This window comes from Anolis sagrei, chromosome 3 (genome assembly GCF_037176765.1).
Source record: "Anolis sagrei isolate rAnoSag1 chromosome 3, rAnoSag1.mat, whole genome shotgun sequence".
In the NCBI taxonomy this organism is placed as follows: Eukaryota; Metazoa; Chordata; class Lepidosauria; order Squamata; family Dactyloidae; genus Anolis; species Anolis sagrei.
Window position 1 is genome coordinate 7388901 of NC_090023.1, and position 23521 is coordinate 7412421.

The 23521-nt window shown below is 45.0% G+C and overlaps 1 protein-coding gene across 2 annotated transcripts in view; it reads left to right on the forward strand.

Moving 5' to 3' along the window:
• Positions 1–1269: 1269 nt before the first annotated feature.
• The window catches only part of GDPD5 (glycerophosphodiester phosphodiesterase domain containing 5), a 300231-nt gene continuing 277979 nt past the window's right edge, over positions 1270–23521 (forward strand). For both annotated transcript variants that reach the window (XM_067466461.1, XM_067466463.1), the window contains exon 1: positions 1270–1566. The gene's annotated coding sequence lies outside the window, so the exon portion shown is untranslated. The remainder of the gene's footprint in view (positions 1567–23521) is intronic.

The window sequence follows — 23521 nt, forward strand, 5'->3', positions numbered from 1 at the left end:
GTCAGGAGATCCGACCCCACTGCCTTCGTTTTCTTCTCCTTTTTCCTCCTCCTCTTCAGGATCTTTTGGAGGCAGCCCAAGAGACAAGAGCCTTCCTCCTTCTCCTCCTCTTCTTCTCTGAAGCAGCTGACACAAGCCCAGGATTTGAGGCAACCCTCGGAGAGACCCCTTCTCTTTCTTCGTCCTCCTTCTCCTCTTCAGGATCTTTTGGAGGAAGCCCAGGAGACAAGAGTCTTCTTCTCCTCCTCTTCTTCTCTGAAGCAGTTGACACAAGCTCAGGACTAGAGGCAACCCCAAAGTCGGGAGATACGATCCTGCCGCCTTCCTCTTCCTCCTCCTCTTCAGGATCTTTTGGAGGAAGCCCAAGAGACAAGAGCCTTCCTCCTTCTCCTCCTTCTCCCCAAGCAGCCGACACAAGCCCAGGACTTGAGGTAACCCCAAAGTCCCAGCCACCTTCCTCCTCCTCCTTGTCTCCAGGATCTTCTGGGGGCAGCCCAAGAGACAAGAGCCTTCCTTCTTCTCCTCCACTTCTTCTCTGAAGCAGCTGACACAAGCCAAGGACTTGAGGCAACCCCAAAGTCAGGAGATCCGACCCTGCCACCTTCCTTTTCCTCCTTCTCCTCTTCAGGATCTTTTGGAAGAAGCCCAAGAGACAAGAGCCTTCCTTCTTCTCCTCCACTTCTTCTCTGAAGCAGCTGACACAAGCCCAGGACTTGAGGCAACCCTTGGAGAGACCCTTCCTCCTTCTCCTCCTCTTCTTCCTCCTCCTTCTCCTCTCCAGGATCTTTTGGAGGCAGCCCAAGAGACAAGAGCCTTCCTCCTCCTCATATTCTCCCAAGCAGCTGACACAAGCCCAGGACCTGAGGCAACCCCAAAGTCGGGAGATCCGACCTCGCTGCCTTCCTTTTTTTCTCCTTTTTCCTCCTCCTCTTCAGGATCTTTTGGAGGCAGCCCAAGGGACAAGAGCCTTCCTTCTCCTCTTTTACCAAGAAGCTGATTCAAGCCCAGGACTAGAGGCAACCCTAAAGTCGGGAGATCCGACCCCTTCCTCTTCTAGAACCTTTGGGGGCAGCCCAGAAGGCAAGAGATTGGACCCACCACCTTCCTCCTCTTCTTCTTGCCTCAAGCCCCTTCCTCAAGCCTTGGGTCTGGCTGGGAAAGGCAACCCAGGAGTGGAAAGTGCGGGCAAACCACCTTCATCCCTCTCTTCTCTCTAAGGCAGAAGCTTCAAAGCACAATTACACAAGCTGCAAAAGCTTGGACTCAGACGCCTTCCTCTTCCTCTCTGTGTTGGGTCTCCTTCCATAAGCTCTGAGGTCGCTGAAGTGAGCTTGGACGCAACCCAGAAGGAAGGAGTTTGGACCCACCTGCCTTCTTTTCTCCTCCGCTGAGTCCAAGTCTCACTGCGTTGGTTTGGAGGCAACCTAAAGGACCCCACTTCTATCCCACTCCTCTTTTGACCCCTGGAAGTGGGACTAAAGAAGGGCGAAGGGAGACCCATCCAAGCAGCCAAGGCACCCTTTTCCTCCATTACTCTCCCAAAGGAAGTTTGGCTCCATCATCCAGGTAAGGACATCTTTCTTGGCATCTTCTTGCAGAAAGCTTTCTAATTTTTGTGCTTGTCTCTCTTTACATTTGTATAAAGTAAGGTAAAGGTTTCCCTTGACATTAAGTCTAGTCATGTCCAACTCTGAAGGGTGGTCTTCCATCTCCATTTCTAAACTGAAGAGCCGGCGTTGTCCGTAGACACCTCCAAGGCCATGTGGTCAGCATGACTGCATGGAGTGCCGTTACCTTCCCACAGAAGTGGTACCTATTGATCTACTCACATCTATTTATTTATTAATTATTTATTTACGACATTTATATGCTGCCCTTCTCACCCCGAAGGGGACTCAGAGCGGCGTACAAGGTATATATTACATACAATATGTTACATTATTACCATAGTACAATATCAGCATTAAACATTACTATATTGCACCATACCGCTATATAGTAATATTATTAGTAATATTACATATAATATAAATATATAATTATAATATCATATTATTATTATTATCTACATGTTTTTGAACTGCTAGGTTGGCAGAAGCTGGGGCTAACGGCAGGAGCTCACCATGCCCCCTGGATTTGAGCTGCCAACCTTTTGGTCAACAAGTGTAGCAGCTCAATGATTTAATCCACTTCTTCACCAGCGCCCCCCTACATTTGTATTAGGCAGCGCTATATGATTGTTGGCCACTTTGAGTCCCTATGGCAGGTCTGGGCTCACTTCGGCCTTCCAGGTATTTTGGACTTCAACTCCCACAATTCCAAACAGTTTGCCCAGGCCTGCCCTATGGGGAGAAAGATAGGATAGAGATAAAATAAACAACAACAACAACAATGGATTGCTGTGAGGTTTCCGTGCTGTATGGCCATTTTCCAGAAGCATTCTCTCCTGACGTTACACTCACATCTATGGCGGGCATCCTCAGAAGTAGTGAGGTCTGTTGGAAACTGGGCAAGTGAGGTTTATATATCTGTGGAATGTCCAGGTAGTTTCCAACAGATCTCACAACCTCTGATGATGCCTGCCATAGATGTGAGCAAAACGTCAGGAGAGAATGCTACTGGAGGATCGGCCATACTGACTAGAAAACTCACAGCGACCCAGTGATTCCGGCCATGAAAACTTTCGACAACACGACAACAAAGGGTCAAAGTCAAAGACTTTCATGTCTGGAATCACTGGCTTTAATGTATTGTCGAAGGCTTTCATGGCCGGAATCACTGGGTTGTTGTATGTTTTTTTCGGGCTATATGGCCATGTTCTAGAGGCATTCTCTCCTGACGTTTCGCCTGCATCTATGGCAAGCATCCTCAGAGGTAGTGAGGTCTCACTACCTCTGAGGATGCTTGCCATAGATGCAGGCGAAACGTTAGGAGAGAATGCCTCTAGAACATGGCCATATAGCCCGAAAGAAACCTACAACAACCCAATCACTAGATTGCTGTGAGGTTTCTGGGCTGTATGGCCATGATCCAGACGTTTACCTTTACTAATACCCAAAATGAATACCCAAAATGCACCAGGTCCTATCTGATCCTGTAAGCTAAGCAGGGCCAGCCCTGGATTAATACTTGGAGGGGAGACCGCCAATAAATACCATGTGCTGTGGGCTACGTTTCAAAGGCAGGAATGGCTAAAAGCACCTCAGAATCTCCCTTGCCTTTGCAATGCATGGGGTTACCGTAAGTTGACAAGTGACTTGAAGGCACATACACAAGATTTGGTCCCAAATGTAGCATGCTAGAACTTCCAGAGCATGAGAAAAGATATTCCTTGTCCAAGAAAACCCTATGAAATGCATACAGATGACTGCAAGGTGTGCACAAACACCTACAAGCTTTTCAAGTGCCAAATTCTGGTCCTGGAGTCATGAACCCGCCTCCAAATGTTATCCTGGAGTGACCTGGGAAGAGTCCCAGGTGATGACTTTCCCCTCTGCACTCCATTCATCCAGATCCTATGCAGGTTGACTCAAAAACAAACCTTGAATTTCACCATTTTGAGGGACTTGTTTCTTTGTTGTTGTTCATAAGTTCATGTACTAGAGTATTACTGCCTATTAAGCCATAGAAATGCCCATCATTGCATGCACTGCCTGGTGGTTGTCCACCCAGAACGTGGGATATGCAATGAGCTCTGTGCAGAGAATTGTCCTATTCCTCCTTCTATTGGTACCCACCCATTTGTAGGCTCACAGCAATTGTGTCCACCTTACATAATAAGGCTTTGAAGTGCTGCTACCCTCTCCCCCAGTGCTGTTGTGTTTTATGTGCTGCTTGCATGCTTAGGCGATCCCTCGTTGTCCGAGTAGGATTGTCTTCCAAGATCAGTGTACTGGTGGGTCCCAAGAATGGAAAATGGAATTTTGGTGGACAGGAAAAGAGATTTAAAGATGGGCTCAAAGCGAACCTTAAGAACTGTGGCATAGACACTGAGAATTGGGAAGCCCTGGCCCTTGAGCACTCCAGCTGGAGGTCAGCTGTGACCAGCAGTGCTGTAGAATTTGAAGAGGCACGAATGGAGGGCGAAAGGGAGAAGCATGCCAAGAGGAAGGCGTGTCAAGCCAACCCCGACCGAGACCGCACTTCAAGATAACCCGAACACTGATCCTGGAAGACTGTCCTACTCGGCCAATGAGGGATTGCCTAAGTAAGTAAGTGGTGGGTCCATAGGTGACTGTGGATCCCTATTCTATATCTGTATGTTCTCCGGCAGTGAAGGCATAGGTTTCCAAGTGGAAGGCAGTTCCGGTCGGGGTTGGCTTGACGCACCTTCCTCTTGGAACATTTCTCTCTTTCGCCCTCTTCAAATTCTACAGCACTGCTGGTCACAGCTGACCTCCAGCTGGAGCGCTCAAGGGCCAGGGCTTCCCAGTTTTCGGTGTCTATGCTAGAGTTTTTAAAGTTGGCTTTGAGCCCATCTTTAAATCTCTTTTCCTGTCCACCAACATTCCGTTTCCATTCTTGAGTTCGGAGTAGAGCAACTGCTTTGGGAGATGGTGGTCGGGCATCCCAACAATGATGCCAGTCCAGCAACGTTGGACTGCACTCGCAGAGCTCAGGTGGTGTTGTATTTCAGTGTCAATGTTGACGGTGGTCGGGCATCCCAACAATGTTGCCAGCGGATTTGGTGGCGGAGGACCATCACTTCAATGCTGGTGGTCTTTGCTTCTTCCAGCACGCTGACATTTGTCCGCCTGTCTTCCCAAGAGATTTGCAGGATTTTACGGAGGCAGTGCTGATGGAATTGTTCTAGGAGTTGCATGTGACGTCTGTAGATAGTCCACATCTCGCAGGCAAATAGCAGGGTTGGGAGGACAATGGCTTCATAAACAAGCACCTTGGTATCCCTATGAATGTCCCAATCCTCAAACACTCTCTGCTTCATTCAGAAAAATGCTGCATTTGCAGAGCTCAGTCAATGTTGTATTTCAGTGTCAATGTTGACATCTGTAGACAGTTCACGTCTTGCAGGCGTATAGCAAGATTGGCAGGACAATGGATTCATAAACATGCATCTTGGTATCCCTACGGATGTCCCGATCCTCAAACACTCTCTGCTTCATTCAGAAAAATGTTGCACTCGCAGAGCTCAGGCGGTGTTGTATTTCAGTGTCAATGTTGACAGTGGTCGGGCATCCCAACAACGTTGCCAGTCCAGCGGAGTTGATGGTGGAGGACCATCACTTCAATGCTGGTGGTCTTTGCTTCTTCCAGCACACTGACATTTGTCCGCCTGTCTTCCCAAGAGATTTGCAGGATTTTTCGGAGGCAGCGCTGATGGAATTCTTCTAGGAGTTGCATGTGACGTGTGTAGATAGTCCATGTCTTGCAGACAAATAGCAGGGTTGGGAAGACAATGGCTTCATAAACAAGCACTTTGGTATCCTTATGGATGTCCTGATCCTTAAACACTTTGTGCTTCATTTGGAAAAATGCTGCACTCGCAGAGCTCAGTCGGTGTTGTATTTCAGTGTCAATGTTGACATCTGTAGACAGTTCACATCTCGTATAGCACGGTTGGGAGGACAATCGCTTCATAAACAAGCACCTTGGTATTCCTACGGATGTTCCAGTCCTCAAACACTCTCTGCTTCATTTGGAAAAATGCTGCACTCGCAGAGCTCAGTCGGTGCTGTATTTCAGTGTCAACAGTTCACATCTCACAGGCAAATAGCAGGGTTGGGAGGACAATGGCTTTATAAGCAAGCACCTTGGTATCCCTATGGATGTCCCAGTCCTCAAACACTCTCTGCTTCATTCAGAAAAATGCTGCACTCACAGAGCTCAGGCGGTGTTGTATTTCAGTGTCAATGTTGACATCTGTAGACAGTTCATGTCTTGCAGGCATATAGCAGGGTTGGGAGGACAATGGCTTTATAAACAAGCACCTTGGTATCCCTACAGATGTCCCAGTCCTCAAACACTCTCTGCTTTATTCGGGAAAATGCTGCACTCGCAGAGCTCAGTCGGTGTTGTATTTCAGTGTCAGTGTTGACCTTTGTGGAGACGTGGCTGCCAAGGGAGCGGAAATGGTCAACATTTTCTAATGTTACACCTTTAAGCTGTATTTCTGGCATTGGAGAGGGATTGAGTGGTGACTTCTGGAAGAGCACTTTGGTTTTCCATCGAGGGGATGATGTGCTGCAGAGCAGGTTGGTATTCATTAGGGGGTGTTTCCCCTTGCACACCCACATCCTCATGGAGGAAAATCTACCTCGCTGAATATTTTGCATGTTCAGCCAAGGAAAGTAAGGATTGTGTGCTGAATGGTTGTGCGTTGGACTTTGGGGACCTGTTACGTTTCCAAGAGTGCATCTACATGGCATGATGTTTGGCACCGCTTTAAGTGCTGTGGCTCAGTGTTGTGGAATCGTGGGAGTTGACTTATGGACTTTTACTGGCTTGCAGGCTTCTTACTTGCCCGCAGATTACTATTCTGTATTTAAATGGCTCTAGCTGAAAGCTTTTGAACAAAGTAGGCATTGTAGTTGGGATCAGTCTGCAAACGTGCTTCTTGGAATTGGTTCCTTATTGTTTGGAAAAGAAAGAGAGAGAGAGAAGAGGGTGATGTGTGATTTCTCCCTTGATTCCAGGCCAAATTGGTAGACCGACAAGTTGGATTAGAAGGGGAAAAAAGACCCATCCATACTGGTAGCAAACAGAATCAAGTGTCAGCTGAACAGGCACTTGGTTTATGAACTGATGTGATAAATGGGGTGTATCTACACTGAAGAATAAATGCAGTTTGAGACCACTTGGTCAGACTACACCTGGAATATTGTGTACAATTCTGGGCACCGCAATTGAAGGGAGATGTTGACTCTAAGCTGGAATGTGTCCAGAGGAGGGCAACTAAAATGTTCAAGGGTCTGGAGAACAAGCCCTATGAGGAGTGGCTTAAGGAGCTGGGCATGTTTAGCCTGAAGAAGAGAAGGCTGAGAGGAGACATGATGAGGGCCATGTATAAATATGTGAGAGGAAGTCATAGGGAGGAGGGAGCAAGCTTGTTTTCTGCTGCCCTGGAGACTAGGATGCAATGGAACAAGAAAGGAGATTCCACCTGAACATGAGGAAGAACTTCCTGACTGTGAGAGCCGTTCAGCAGTGGAACTCTCTGCCCTGGAGTGTGGTGGAGGCTCCTTCTTTGGAGGCTTTTAAACAGAGGCTGGATGGCCATCTGTCTGGGGTGCTTTGAATGCGATTTTCCTGCTTCTTTGCAGGGGGTTGGACTGGATGGCCCACATGGTCTCTTCCAACTCTATGATTCTATGAACTTCCATGACTCTTTGTGATAAAATCCTGGGAGTTGCATTTTGGTGAGGCCCCAGCATCCTTTGGTAGAGGAGACTAAAGGTAAACGTTTCCCTTGGCATTAAGTCTAGTCGTGCCCGACTCTGGCGGGTTGGTGCTCATCTCAATTTCTAAGCCGTAGAGCTGGTGTTGTCCATAGACACCTCCAAGGTCAAGTGGCCAGCATGACTGCATGGAGCGCCCTTACTTTCCCACCAGACCAGTACCTATTGATCTACTCAGCTTTGCATGTTTTTGAACTGCTAGGTTGGCAGAAGCTGGGGCTAACAGTGGGAGCTCACCCCACTCCCCGGCTCTGAACCGCAAACCTTTCAGCCAACAAGATCAGCAGCTCAGCGGTTTAGCCTGAAGGCTAATATCCTGTAAAACTACAACTTCTAAAGCATTGAGCCTGGCAATTAGCAATAGAAATAGGAAACAGTGTTGCCTAGCCTTGAGACAGGAAAAAGCAATGACAAGGGTTGGAAATGACAAGATTTATTCAGAGGTTTGCATGTGCTTTCCTCTGAGGCTGAGAGAGTGTAACTAGTGGATCTCCACGGCTGAGCAAGGATTCAAACCCTGGCCTTCAGAGTCCTGGTCCAACATTCAAGCCTTTACGTTCAAACAATATACTCAAATGCAAGGCGTTTTGATAGTCCAGAAGTATGTAATTACAAACTGTCTATTCTTGATTAGTCATCTGTTTCCCAAGGAATTTGATTGTATTGGCGAGTTATTATTCATTGCTGCTTTTGTCTGTGCATTCCCATCTGGCTTTGAATATATTTCTATGTTAATTAGCTGGATCCTGCGCTTAGAAATGGTTTGATGTTATTTGCTGGAGTCGGCAGAAGTCGGCTTCCAAAGCAAAGATATATATCTATATATATATAAATGTAATGTTCGTTTGTGGGATTAATAGAACTCAAAAAGCAATGGACGAATTGACACCAAATTTGGATACAATATACCTATCAGGCCAATGAGTGACCATCACTCATAAAAACACTGAAAAACACAGCAGAGAAAACTTAAAAAGCCAAAAAAGGAAAAATACATTACAACGCATGCGCAAAACCATATATATACACAAACACACATATATGCACATATACACAAATATATAGACACATATACACACACAAAACACACAAAAAGGGGGAAGGAAGGAAGGAAGGAGAAAAAGGAAGAGAAAGAGGGAAAGAAGGAGGGAAGGAAAGGGAAAGGTAGAGAAGGGAGGAAGGAGAGAAGGAAATAAAAAAGTGAAAGAGGGAAGGAAGGAGAGAAGGAACAAAAGAGAGAAAGAGGGAAGGAAGGAACCAAAGAGCAAAGGAAGCGAGAAAAGAAAGAGAAAGGTAGAGAAGGAAAGAAGGAGAGAAGGAAATAAAAAAGTGAAAGAGGGAAGGAAGGAAGGAAGGAAAGAAGGAAGGAGACAAGGAAGGATAGAATCAAAGAGCAAAGCAAGCAAGAAAAGAAGAGAAGGAAAGAAGGAGAGAAGGAAATAAAAAAGTTAAAGAGGGAAGGAGAGAAGGAACAAAAGAGAGAAAGAGGGAGGGAGGGAAGGAAGGAAGGAGGAAGGAAGGAAGGAAAGAGACAAGGAAGGATGGAACCAAAGAGTAAAGGAAGCAAGAAAAGAAAGAGAATGGTAGAGAAGGAAAGAAGGAGAGAAGGAAATAAAAAATGGAAGAGGGAAGGAAGGAAAGAAGGAAGGAGACAAGGAAGGATAGAATCAAAGAGCAAAGGAAGCAAGAAAAGAAGAGAAGAAAAGAAGGAGAGAAGGAAATAAAAAAGTGAAAGAGGGAAGGAAGGAGAGAAGGAATGAAAGAGAGAAAGAGGGAAGGAAGGAAGGAAGGAAGGATGGAAGGAGACAAGGAAGGATGGAACCAAAGAGTAAAGGAAGCGAGAAAAGAAAGAGAAAGGTAGAGAAGGAAATAAAAAAGTGAAAGAGGGAAGGAAGGAGAGAAGGAATGAAAGAGGGAAGGAGGGAAAGAGGCAAGGAAGGATAGAACCAAAGCGCAAAGGAAGCGAGAAAAGAAACAGGTAGAGAAGGAAGAAAGAAGAAGGGAAAGAAAATGAGGGAAGGAAGAAAAGAGGGAGGGAAGGAAGGAGAGAAAGAAAGGAGAGAAAGGGGAAGGTTGGCCACAGCAACGCATGGTGGGTACAGCTTGTGTGTGTGTGTGTGTAATTTTATCCTTTTCTAATTTTGATCTGCGTTAAAAATATGTACATTCACAACCGTAAATAAAACTTTTGCATGGAGTCGGCTCTTTTTGAGCAATTCGTACACGTTTTGAGTTCTTCCTGCACCTTTGACAGGAACTTGACGTGCCGAAAGGAAGCGCGTGGAGCGTTTGCTCCTCCCTGCATTTCCCTGTCTCTCCGAATGATGTTTATTGAACTAATTTCTGCATGACGTGCTGTTGATAAATGTGCAAAAACGAGGCCAGAAGGAACTGCAGCTCGGATGCTTTGTCGCCGATTAGGACAGAAATTTCCATTCGATCCAGAAGCGTCCATGTCCCTCTGGGTTAGTGTCGCCGGGATTTCGAAAATCAGAATAATGGACAGCTGGAATTCATGACATGCAGGGATTAACAGGCTTGCGCTCTGCCCAAATACCAAAGGAAAGTATTGATTTCAGTTTGCCTAGTCGTGTATGAACAATCATACACTCCAGGATGCACGTGTTTCTGTCTTTGGGTGCATTTACACTGCAGTTTGGTGCCACTTTAACATCCATGGCTTGATGCTGTGCCATCATGCGATTTGTAGTTTGGCGAAGTACCAGCAGAGTAGACTAAAGAGCCTGCAAAACAGCAACTGCCATGATTCCATAGTCATCCCTAATGGCAGTTAAAGTGGTGCCAAACTGGATTATTTCTACTGTCTAGATGCACCCTTTATGCAGAATATGGGACATTTTTTAATAAGAGCTACTCTTTAGAATAGTGTTTCTCAACCTTGGGGACGGGACCCATGGAGGGGTCGCCAGGGGGTGTCAGGAGGGTCACCAAAGACCATCAGAAAACACAGTAACCCCCTATGATGGGGTTGCCTTAGGGCAGTGTTTCTCAACCTGGGGGTTGGGACCACCGGGGGGTTGTGAGGGGGTGTCAGAATGGTCACCAAAGACCATCAGGAAACATAGTATTTTCTGTTGGTCATGGGGGTTCTGTGTGGGAAATTTGGCCCAATTCTATCATTTGTGGGGTTCAGAATGCTCTTTGATTGTCGGTGAACTATAAATCCCAGCAACTACAACTCTCAAATGCCAAAGTCTATTTTCCCAAACTCCACCAGTGTTCACATTTGGGCATATTGAGTATTAATGCCAAGTTTGGTCCAGATCTATCATTGTTTGAGTCCACAGTGGTCTCTGGATGTAGGTGAACTACAACTCCAAAACTCAAGATCAATGCCTACCAAACCATTCTATTATTTTCTGTTGGTCATGGGAGTTCTGTGTGCCACGTTTGGTTCAATTCTATTGTTGGTGGAGTTCGGAATGCTCTTTGATTGTAGGTGAACTATGAATCCCACCAACTACAACTCCCAAATGTCAAGGTCTATTTTCCACAAACACCACCAGTGTTCACATTTGGGCATATTGAGTATCCGTGCCAAGTTTGGTCCAGATCTATCATTGTTTGAGTCCACAGTGGTCTCTGGATGTAGGTGAACTACAACTCCAAAACTCAAGATCAATGCCTACCAAACCATTCTATTATTTTCTTTTGGTCATGGGACAACTGTGTGCCAAGTTTGGTTCAATTCCATCACTGGTGGAGTTCAGAATGCTCTTTGATTGTAGGTGAACTATAAATCCCACCAACTACAACTCCCAAATGTCAAGGTCAGTTTTCTCCAAACTCCACCAGTGTTCACATTTGGGCATATTGAGTATCCGTGCCAAGTTTGGTCCAGATCTATCATTGTTTGAGTCCACAGTGTTCTCTGGATGTAGGTGAACTAAAACACTCTTTAGAATAATATAAACTAGAGTTGGAAGGGGCCCCATGGCCCATCTATTCCAAACCCCATTCTTCCAGGTAGAAAGTGACAATCAAAACCTTCCCAGCAGACGGCCATCTAGCCTCTGCTTAGAAATCTCCAGAGAAGGAGATTCCGCCACATATAAGAAGGAGTAACTCTCAGCCCTATATAGGACAAGCTTTCTGAGACTTAAATAGGACCCATCCTTTATCATAAGCAACCAGTGTTGTGGAATTGGTATGCCAAACTTTCATCTCCAACTCTTCTTTTTTTGATCTCTGATGCCAACTGGATCTGATTCCTTCCTAAATGGCAAATGCATTTAGATTAGTAGTAACACACTTACTGGAGGAAAACATTAATGCAAGACATCCATCACTGCTGCGCTAATAACTCGGCTGCTTAGGTGGATAGAGCCCACAATGTATTTACTTGATTAGAATGCCTGAACAAGAATGCTTCCCTAAATTCCCCTTCTACCAAAATAAGACTTTATTTTGGAGTTGGAGTGGGCGCATTCAGCCGCTTCCAGCGCCACTCAAAACGGCTCACAACACCGACTCCGTGGGCTTTGTGTTGGCTGTACATCAGCGTCATTGACTCAGGCCCTGGAAAGAAAGTGCTCTTTAAGAGAACGAGTATCGTTATCCTCTTTATTTGAAGTCAATAGAGCATTAAAGCATCATATTAAAACGCTCGGGCAGAGATCCTGAATCGCAGTGGCGAATGAGACACTTTCTCCGGATGGACTTGTGTCTTGTTGTCTAGCCCTGATGCTCAACATACCTGTTTATAGGTTGCGTCTCGCACATTGAATGGTCAAAGAGGGATGGAGGAAAGATGCAAAGTAACCAACTAATTCTGTTCCTGTAGCTTCTCAAATTAAAACAGATTTCTAGAAGATACTGCTTGGCTTGGCTTTGGAAAGTGCTGATTTCCTCCATGTGCCATGACTTCAAAAGTTGTGCCAATATCATACTATCTTTAATATTATGCCTTTTAATATATGTGTTTTAATGGTCTTATCTATGTATTTTGACTATGTTGAACTCCACCTTGAGGAGAGGTGGGTAAATAGTAATAATAATAATAATAATAATAATAATAATAATAATAATCGAACTGCAAAGGCTCTGGCATAAACCAGTACAGATGGTTCCAGATGGGTGCCATGCCAAAAGATCTCAGCCAGCATTTGGAAACAATCATAGAATCATAGAATCAGAGAGTTGGAAGAGACCTCCTGGGCCATCCAGTCCAACCCCATTCTGCCAAGAAGCAGGAATGTTGCATTCAAATCACCCCTGACAGATGGCCATCCAGCCTCTGTTTAAAAGCTTCCAAAGAAGGAGCCTCCACCTCACTCCGGGGCAGAGAGTTCCACTGCTGAATGGCTCTCACAGTCAGGAAGTTCTTCCTCATGTTTAGATGGAATCTCCTCTCTTGTAGTTTGAAGCCATTGTTCCATTGCGTCCTAGTCTCCAAGGAAGCAGAAAACAAGCTTGCTCCCTCCTCCCTGTGGCTTCCTCTCACATATTTATATATGGCTATCATATCTCCTATCAACCTTCTCTTCTTCAGGCTAAACATGCCCAGCTCCTTAAGCCACTCCTCATAGGGCTTGTTCTCCAGACCCTTGATCATTTTAGTCGCCCTCCTCTGGACACATTCCAGCTTGTCAATATCTCTCTTGAATTGTGGTGCCCAGAATTGGACACAATATTCCAGGTGTGGTCTAACCAAAGCGGAATAGAGGTGTAGCATTACTTCCCTAGTTCTAGGCACTATGCTCCTATTGATGCTCGACAAAATCGACAAAATCACGACCTGTCAACTGCAAAGGGCCACCTTACTTGGCTCTGCGCGCATCATTCGAAAATACATCACACAGTCCTAGACGCTTGGGAAGTGTTCGACTTGTGAATTTGTGATACGAAATCCAGCATGTAGATCTCGTTTGCTGTGACATACTGTGCTTTTGTGTCAATAATAATAATAATAATAATAATAACAACAACATGTGGTCCCAGTGGTGATCGGCACGCTGGGTGCAGTACCTAAAGACCTTGGCCTGCACTTAAACACAATCGACGCTGACAAAATTACCACCTGCAAAAGGCCATCTTAGTGGGATCTGCACACATTATTCGCCGATACATCACACAGTCCTAGACACTTGGGAAGTGTCCAATGTGTGATCCAATACAACAGCCAGCAGAGTGATCTTGTCTTCTGTGAACTCATCTTGTTGTGTTTCTAATAATAATAATAATAATAATAATAATAATAATAATAATAATAATAAGCTACAGTTTTTGTTAACCCCATCAAAAACTGGAAGTGCTTAGTATCTGCTGGGGGTTTGTTCCAGGACCCTTGTGGATACTAAAACCCATAGATGCCCAAATCTCATTATATACAGTGGCATAATCCAGGAGCAGGATTCAAAACGATCTTAACAGATTAGAGAGATGGGCCAAAACTAACAAAATGAAGTTCAACAGTGACAAATGCAAGATACTCCACTTTGGCAGGAAAAACGAAATGCAAAAATATAGAATGGGAGACGAGGCCTGGCTCGAGAGCAGTACGTGTGAAAAAGATCTTGGAGTCCTCGTGGACAACAAGTTAAACATGAGCCAACAATGTGATGTGGCGGCAAAAAAAGCCAATGAGATTTTGGCCTGCATCAATAGGAGCCTAGTGTCTAGATCTAGGGAAGTAATGCTCCCCATGCTCTATTCCGCTTTGGTTAGACCACACCTGGAATATTGTGTCCAATTCTGGGCACCACAATTCAAGAGAGATATTGACAAGCTGGAATGTGTCCAGAGGAGGGCGACTAAAATGATCAAGGGTCTGGAGAACAAGCCCTATGAGGAGTGGCTTAAAGAGCTGGGCATGTTTAGCCTGAAGAAGAGAAGGCTGAGAGGAGATATGATAGCGATGTATAAATATGTGAGAGGAAGCTTGTTTTCTGCTTCCTTGGAGACTAGAACGTGGAACAATGGCTTCAAACTACAAGAGAGGAAATTCCACCTGAACACGAGGAAGAACTTCCTGACTGTGAGAGCCGTTCAGGAGTGGAACTCTCTGCCCCGGAGTGTGGTGGAGGCTCCTTCCTTGGAAGCTTTTAAGCAGAGGCTGGATGGCCATCTGTCAGGGGTGATTTGAATGCAATATTCCTGCTTCTTGGCAGAATGGGGTTGGACTGGATGGCCCATGAGGTATCTTCCAAGTCTTTGATTCTATGATTCTACGATTCTATGATTCTATAATAAAATTGTGTCCCTTCATATAAAATGGGAGTATTTCCAAGGTGTGGACGGTGGAATCCATGGCTACATAATCTGTAAATACCGAGGGCCGACTGCCATACATAATAACCCATCTGAAAGCAATTCAACGATTAATAAAAATGGCAATTAAATGTTATAATGATGGCACAGTCATAACCAATTTGATAAGAATACGCAAATTCAAAAAACTTGGCCACGTACTTAGCGATGACTTGCTAGGCTTCCTGGAGCGAAATGATCAAAAGAGATTCAAGGCAGCAGCTATGGGAAAAGCTGCATAATGGGATGTATGAGGCAGTCCCTGGCTCCTCGCTAATAACTCTTTGAAAGGAATGAGAATAATGGTGTGCTAAATCCATACATAGCTAAACAGGTTGGGATGGTGCTATGGATTTTTGGAGTATCGTTCTTCTCTTGTGGAGATTTGGATGGTGTATTATATTTGTTTGTTGTAATCACTTTGCAAACTCTTTCAAGGCTGGTTTAGACAGAAGGTGGGTTGTGGACCTCTGACCATTTCTGCCAGCGTGAATCAGTTTCTGCTAGTTTCTGAGATTCTTGCCAAGAGAAAAGAGGCTTTTCTCTGGTCCATCAAAGCTCTTCTGCAGCTCTTAAGGAAGACAAATGCATTTCTGGATGAGTCAACGCACTTCAGTGCTTCCTTCTTAAGTCTTCAGGCAGCTTCAGTCTGTGTTGCTTTTGCATGAAGCAAGATGCAATGTGGGAGGAGTTGGGTCCCTTTGACCCAGTTGTCGTCTCACTTCTCCGCCAGGGATTGAATCAAGATCTTCTTGGATGGAAGCAAGTCACTCTCAATCTATCCACAATTTGCAGTGTTATGTGCCAGCCAAGATGGTTTTGTGTGTGTGTGTGTGTGTGGTAGGAGTGACTTGAGAAATTGCAAATCGCTTCTGGTGTGAGAGAATTGGCCATCTGCAAGGACATTGCCAAGGCTCTTGTTACATCCCGATTAGACTACTGCAACGCACTCTTCGTGGGGTTGCCTTTGAAGACTGCTTGGAAACTCCAACTAGTCCAGCGGGAGGCAGCCAGACTGCTCACCAGGGCGACATACAGGGAGCATACCACCCCCCTGCTGTGTCAGCTCCACTGGCTGCCGATCCAGTTCCGAGCACAATTCAAAGTGCTGGTTTTGACCTACAAAACCCTATACGGTTCCGGCCCAGTGTATCTGTTCGAACGGATCTCCCTCTACGTCCCACCCCGGAGTCTAAGATCTTCTGGGGAGGCCCTGCTCCCGACCCTGCCTCTATCACAAGTGAGTTTGGCGGGGACGAGGAGCAGGGCCTTCTCGGTGGTGGCCCCCCACCTGTGGAATTCACTCCCCGGGGAAATTAGATCTGCAACATCGCTCCTTTCCTTCAGGAAAAAACTAAAGACATGGTTCTGGGACCAGGCAGTCGGACAAGCGGGCAGATAAAGAAAGAACTTTGATGATGATTAGGAAATGATTAATGGATTATATCTATGGAACTCTGAAAGACGAAACGCTGATCACGAGAGTAGTTTTTATATGATGTGTTATGTACTTGTTGTTGATTGTGTTAACTGTGATAACTGTTTTTAACTATGGTTTTGTATATTATGTGTAATTTGTATAGGCATCAAATTGTGCCTTTTCTGTAAGCCGCCCCGAGTCCTCCTTCGGGGGTAGAGAAGGGCGGGATAGAAGTACCCGAAATAAATAAATAAATAAATAAATAAGGGGATGCTCGGGTGTTTTGATGTTTTGCCATCCTTGTGGGAGGCTTCTCTCATGTCCCCACATGGCGAGCTGAAGCTGACAGAGGGAGCTCATCTGTGCTCTCCCTGGATTCAAACAGACCTGGGTATATTTAACACAGGCCTGGGCAAACTTTGGCCCTCCAGGTCATCTTGTAAATCAAAGCACAGTCCAGAGTGACCCCCAGGTATTTAGGTGTGCTGCAATGCACCAGTGGGATTCCTTCCCAGGTCATCCTCAGACCTCAAGTCGCTTCTTTGTCCTTGAGATGAAAAGCACACATCTGCATTTTAGATGGATGAGGAATCAGCTCGTTTTTCCTGTAATACGTAGTAAGAGCACCTAAAGCTTAGGAGAGCTTCTGTACAACTATTTCAAAGCTCCTTGTTTGAACGGTGATGGCATGATCATCAGCATAGATGAAACTGCTAAAATATTGCAAATGAGCTTTTGACTTACTCAGAACTCTTGATCAGGCTAGATGGTAAACAACAACAACAACATTGCCTAGATACTCTTAAGGCACCAGATGCTGTCTGATCTTGGGGATCTTGGAAGCTAAGAAGGATCAGTTCAGGTTGAGATTTTGATGGGAGACCGCTAATGAATACTGAGTGCTGTAGACTATGTTTCAAAGGAAGGAGTTGATGAATCCACCTCTGAGTATTCCTTGGCCAAGAAACCCCAATGAAACTTAGGGCACATACACAAAAATTGGAGGGTATTTGGGGGCATTTTCTCATCTCCAAATTGCACCGTCACCTATTCCATCTACAAGAAAACACAGTAGCTTTATTTTTAGATATGTACATATAGATTTCTGATGCAGAATTTGAACCCAGTGCTGAAGATTTTCTGCTCATTGCATGTAAGTTGACTGGGAAAGAAAAACCGGACTCACGACCGCTGAGGATGCTTGCCATAGATGCAGGCGAAACGTCAGGAGAAAATGCCTCTAGAACATGGCCATATAGCCCGAAAAAACCTACAACAACCCAGTGATTCCGGCCATGAAAGCCTTCGACAATACATTTTCTGGACTTTGCCTCCTGTGTAAGCTTTTGAGAAAGACCAGCAATGTGTGGCAGTGTCAACCCTGCCGAAGCGGAAGAATGTGCTTCTTCCAGCATAGATGCACACGACCTTTGATGTTCATGTTGCAAATATTATTTAGCAATGATTGGGGGAAAAAGCCTGGGGAAAATACTTTTTTAAATCAAAGAGGGTTCAAAGCAGCCCCCCCGTTTGTTTACATGCTGCTGAAAACATAGAGCTCATTTAGTGGTTGTTTTGGGTATCTTTATACATATTACCTTGAAAGCACCAACCTTTTCATTATTGTTACCTACTTCCATTATAATATCCTTGTCTGTGAAGTCTTAGCTCTGCCTTTTCCTCTCCTCTGCTTCAGTTCCCCCCTGTTTATAGGTTTTCCCAATAGTGTAAGATACCTTCCTTTGTATTACTTTTGGGTGGAGCATAAAAAACCCCTAGAAGCCAGTGTTACTTGGTCTATCCTATTTGCCTGTATTGAGCTCCTTTGCTGGACTCCTCTCCTACAGAGAATAGAGGCTTAGAATCCTTGAGTTGGAAGAGACCTCATGGGCCATCCAGTCCAACCCCTTGCTGAGAAGCAGGAATATTGCATTCAAAGCACCCCCAACAGATGGCCATCCAGCGTCTGCTTAAAAGCTTCCAAAGAAGGAGCCTGCACCACCCTCCGGGGAAGAGAGTTCCACTGATGAACAGCTCTCACAGTCAGGAAGTTCTTCCTAATGTTCAGATGGAATCTCCTCTCTTGTAGTTTGAAGCCATTTTGCTCCACGTCCTTGTCTCCAGGGAAGAAGAAAACAAGTTCGCTCCCTCCTCCCTATGAATTCCTCTCACATATTTATACATGGCTATCATGTCTCCTCTCAGTCTTCTCTTCTTCAGGCTAAACATGCCCAGCTCCTTAAGCCGCTCCTCATAGGGCTTGTTCTCCAGACCCTTGATCATTTGAGTCGCCCTCCTCTGGACACTTTCCAGCTTGTCAACATCTCTCTTGAATTGTGGTGCCCAGAATTGGACACAATATTCCAAGGCAGAATAGAGCATGGGAAGCATGACTTCCCTGGATCTAGACACAAGACTTCTCTTGATTCAGGCCAAAATCCCATTGGCTTTTTTTTTGCCGCCACATTATATTGTTGGCTCATGTTTAATTTCTTGTCCACGAGGACCCCAAGATCTTTTTCACACGTACTGCTCTCGAGCCAGGCATTGTCCCCCATTCTGAATCTTTGCATTTCATTTTTTCTGCCTAACTGGAGTATCTTGCATTTGTCCCTGTTGAACTTCATTTTGTTAGTTTTGGCCCATCATCTCTCTAATCTATTAATGTCATTTTGAATTCTGCTCCTGTTTTCTGGAGTATTTGCTATCCCTCCCAATTTGGTGTTGTCTGCAAACTTGATGATCAGGCCTTCTAACCCTTCATCTAAGTCATTAATAAAGATGTTGATGAAGGGTTAGAAGGCATAATCATGCCTTCTAACTTGGGAATTGTCTGGTAATCCTAGGCAGAAGCAGTCCAAAACAGGCAACCTTATCACCTGTATTCAACAGTATCCTTATACCAGCAGTCCCAGTGACAACAGAAGCTTTTGACCAGCTTAAGTTTCACAAGAAAAGGATTGAGACAGGTTATAAGCAACAGCTTGTAAATCATCACTTTGCACCAGAAGACTCCAGAGAGATTTATTTATTTATTTATTTGTTGTGTCAGGGCAACCAGTCAATTGTATTACATTTCTAACAGAACAAAACAAACAAACAGACAAAATACAAAATTTGCGAGTTTGGTAGTTGATTAAATGTCCTTTGACCAATATCTGGCCACATGGAGTGCCTCTGGTGTTGCTGCAAGAAGGTCCTCCATTGTGCATGTGGCAGGGCTCAGGTTGCATTGCAGCAGGTGGTCAGTGGTTTGCTCTTCTTCACACTTGCATGTCGTGGATTCCACTTTGTGGCCCCATTTCTTGAGGTTGGCTCTGCATCTCGTGGTGCAGTCTGGCTGCAGTCTGTTCAAGGCCTTCCAAGTTGCCCAGTCTTCTGTGTGCCCAGGGGGGAGTCTCTCATTGGTTATCAGCCATGGGTTGAGGTTCTGGGTTTGAGCCTGCCACTTTTGGACTCTCGTTTGCTGAGGTGTTCTACAGAGTATCTCTGTAGAACTTAGAAAACTATTTCTAGATTTAAGTCGTTGACGTGCTGGCTGATATCCAAACAAGGGATGAGCTGGAGATGTCTCTGCCTTGGTCCTTTCACTATTGGCTGCTACTTCCCGGTGGATGTCGGGTGGTGCAATACCGGCTAAGCAGTGTAATTTCTCCAGAGAGATGACTGCAGCCAGCAAAGGCTCCTTTTGTAATCTACTATTTTAAGTTACCTTATAATAGTCCCGGGTGGAGCTAACCTTTTATTCATCTTGTTTTGAGTAAACTCATTTTGGTTATCTTTTCACCTTGCCTAAGGTGTCCTGTGTATTAGGGGTCTCAATCTTAACAGAAGATTCTTAACAGGAAGTTCTTCCTCATGTTCAGAGGAGATTCCATCTGAACATGAGGAAGAACTTCCTGACTGTGAGAGCCATTCAACAGTGGAACTCTCTGCCCCGGAGTGTGGTGGAGGCTCCTTCTTTGGAAGCTTTTAAACAGAGGTTGGATGGCCATCTGTCAGGGGTGATTTGAATGCAATATTCCTGCTTCTTGGCAGGGGGTTGGACTGGGTGGCCCATGAGGTCTCTTCCAACTCTTTGATTCTATGATAGCCCCCAAGGAAAGCATCTGTATTCAATAGTATTCTTATACCAGCAGTCCCAGTGACAACAGAAGCTTTTGACCAGCTTAAGCTTCACAAGAAAGTGGATTGAGACAGCTTATTATAGTTTTTCCCATAGGCTCGGGCATGCCATCACATTGTCCACTTTCTAGTTGCTTCTACTTTATTTTGAAACTGTCATCATGGACCCGTGAAATCTGAAAATACGTCCTGGAGTGCATCTACACTGTAGAATTAATGCAGTTTGACACTGCTTTAACTGCAATGGATCAATGCTACAGAATTGTGATATTTGTAATTTGGTGAGTCATCAAAGTAGGCTGAAATAGGCTAAAGACCTTGTAAAAATACAACTCCTGTGATTCTATAGCATTGTGTCAATGCAGATAAAGTGGTGTTGAACTGCATTAATTCTACAATGTAGATGCAACCTCGGATTGTAAAAAAGGTATTATTTTGAAGTTCATAATTCAGTGATTTCTTTGGAAGGTGCTGTATGTAGTTGGCTTTGTTGGGTTCTTCATCATGTAATATAAACCTTCCACTTTGCACACTTATCTTGTTTATACACGTTTTTCCTCCCTCTTGTCTGTCAAATTTTTTAAAGGAAACAGGTCACAAAGTCCATCTGTTTCTGTGTTTTTCTCTGGCTGGCTCATAAAAATTCCAGTCGGGATTCCACAGGAGTCATCAAAAAAGCAGCAAAGTTGGGTTTTGCAGTTCTCAAGAAGCATAGGAGCAAAAGTTCCCTGAAAGGAAATAAGCATTTCCCACTTGTAAACACAATTTCCCACTTTCTCGATTGCTTTGGCTAATTGGGGAATTGTCCCTCTTAGGCTACAGCATCTACACTGTGGAATTAGTGCTGTTTGATACCACTTTAGCTGCCCAATCGATGGAATCCTGGGATATCTAGTTTGGTGAGGATCCTGGGATGTCTAGTTTGGCACATTCTTTGGCAAGGAAGGCTTAAGACCTTGTAAAACTGCAACTCCCACGATTTCATAACATTGAAGTTTGGAAATGAAAGTGGCGTTAAACTGCCCAAATGGTGCCCAAATGACAACTCTCATTTATTTATTTGTCGCGTCAGGACAACCAGTCAAATTATATTACATTTCTAACAGAACAAAGCAAACAAACAGACAAAATACAGAATTTGTGAGTTTGGTAGTTGATTAAATGTCCTTTGACCAGTATCTGGCCACTTGGAGTGCCTCTGGTGTTGCTGCAAGAAGGTCCCCCATTGTGCATGTGGCAGGGCTCAGGCTGCATTGCAGCAGGTGGTCATTGGTTTGCTCCTCTCCGCACTCGCATGTCGTGGATTCCACTTTGTGGCCCCATTTCTCAAGGTTGGCTCTGCATCTCGTGGTGCCAGAGCGCAGTCTGTTCAGCGCCTTCCAAGTCGCCCAGTCCTCTGTGTGCCCAGGGGGGAGTCTCTCATTTGGTATCAGCCATTGGTTGAGGTTCTGGGTTTGAGCCTGCCATTTTTGGACTCTCGCTTGCTGGGGTGTTCCAGCGAGTGTCTCTGTAGATCTTAGATAACTATTTCTTGATTTAAGTCATTGACATGCTGGCTGATACCCAAACAGGGGATGAGCTGGAGATGTCTCTGCCTTGGTCCTTTCACTATTGGCTGCTACTTCCCGGCGGATGTCAGGTGGGGCAATACCGGCTAAGCAGTGTAATTTCTCCAGTGGTGCAGGGTGCAGACACCCCGTGATAATGCGGCATGTCTCATTAAGAGCCACATCCACTGTTTTAGCATGGTGAGATGTGTTCCACACTGGGCATGTGTACTCAGCAGCAGAGTAGCACAGCGCAAGGGCAGATGTCTTCACTGTATCTTCACTCTCATGATTAAATAGTATTGAGTCGTGGCCATTAAAAGGATTAATTCCACAGTGTAGATGCACCCTGTATGTAGCAATAGGTTAATGTCTTTTTTTTTTTTGGGTAGATGATGAAATCAGAGTTGTGAATCCAGAGTTATGGAGTCGGAAATAATTTTGGGTGGAATTAGATTTGGAGTTTATAGAAATATATAGGCGTTGACTTCAAAACAAAATAATATAACATTATATAGTAAAGGTAAAGGTTTCCCTGATACTAAGTCTGGTCGTGTCCGACTCTGGGGGTTGGTGTTCATCTCCATTTCTAAGCCGAAGAGCCGGCGTTGTCCATAGACACCTCCAAGGTCATGTGGCCGGCATGACTTCACGGAGTGCCGTTACCTTCCCGCCGAAGCGATACCTATTGATCTACTCACGTTTTCATGTTTTTGAATTGCTAGGTTGACAGAAGCAGGGGCTAACAGTGGGAGCTCACCCCACTCCCCGGATTGGAACTGCCGATCTTTTGGTCAGCAAGTTCAGCAGTACAACCTGCTGTGCCACCAGGGGGCCTGTAACACTATATGGAACGAGGGTTGAATGAAAAGTAATGCCTCCACATTCCTTACTTGGGTTTGGATGGGAATATTTTAATAAATTAAATGCAGAAATAATCATTAGAATGTGCTCTTTAACTACCACTATTCACTGGGTTGTTGTAGGTTTTTTCGGGCTATATGGCCATGTTCTAGAGGCATTTCTCCTGACGTTTCGCCTGCATCTATGGCAAGCATCCTCAGAGGTAGTGAGGTCTGTTGGAACTAGGAAAAAGGGTTTATATATCTGTGGAATGACCAGGGTGAGACAAAGGACTCTTGTCTGCTGGAGCTAGGTGTGAAGGTTTCAACTGACCACCTTGAGTAGCATTTGATTGCCTGGCAGTTCCTGGAGCAATCTTTTGATGAGAGGTGATTAGATGTCCTTGTTTGTTTCCTCTCTGTTATTTTGCTGTTCTAATTTTAGAGTTTTTTAAATACTGGTAGCCAGATTTTGTTCATTTTCATGGTTTCCTCCTTTCTGTTGAAATTGTCCACATGCTTGTGGATTTCAATGGCTTCTCTGTGTAGTCTGACATGGTGGTTATGAGAATGGTCCAGCATTTCTGTGTTCTCAAATAATAAAATGCTGTGTCCAGGTTGGTTCCTCAGGTGCTCTGCTCTGGCTGACTTCTCTGGTTGAAGTAGTCTGCAGTGCCTTTCATGTTCCTTGATTCGTGTTTGGGCAATGCTGCTGCGTTTGATGGTCCCTATGTAGACTTGTAGACTTGTCCACAGCTTGTCTTTTGTCCCACCCTGGTCATTCCACAGATATATAAACCCTTTTTCCTAGTCCCAATAGACCTCACTACCTCTGAGGATGCTTGCCATAGATGCAGGTGAAACGTCAGGAGAAATGCCTCTAGAACATGGCCATATAGCCCG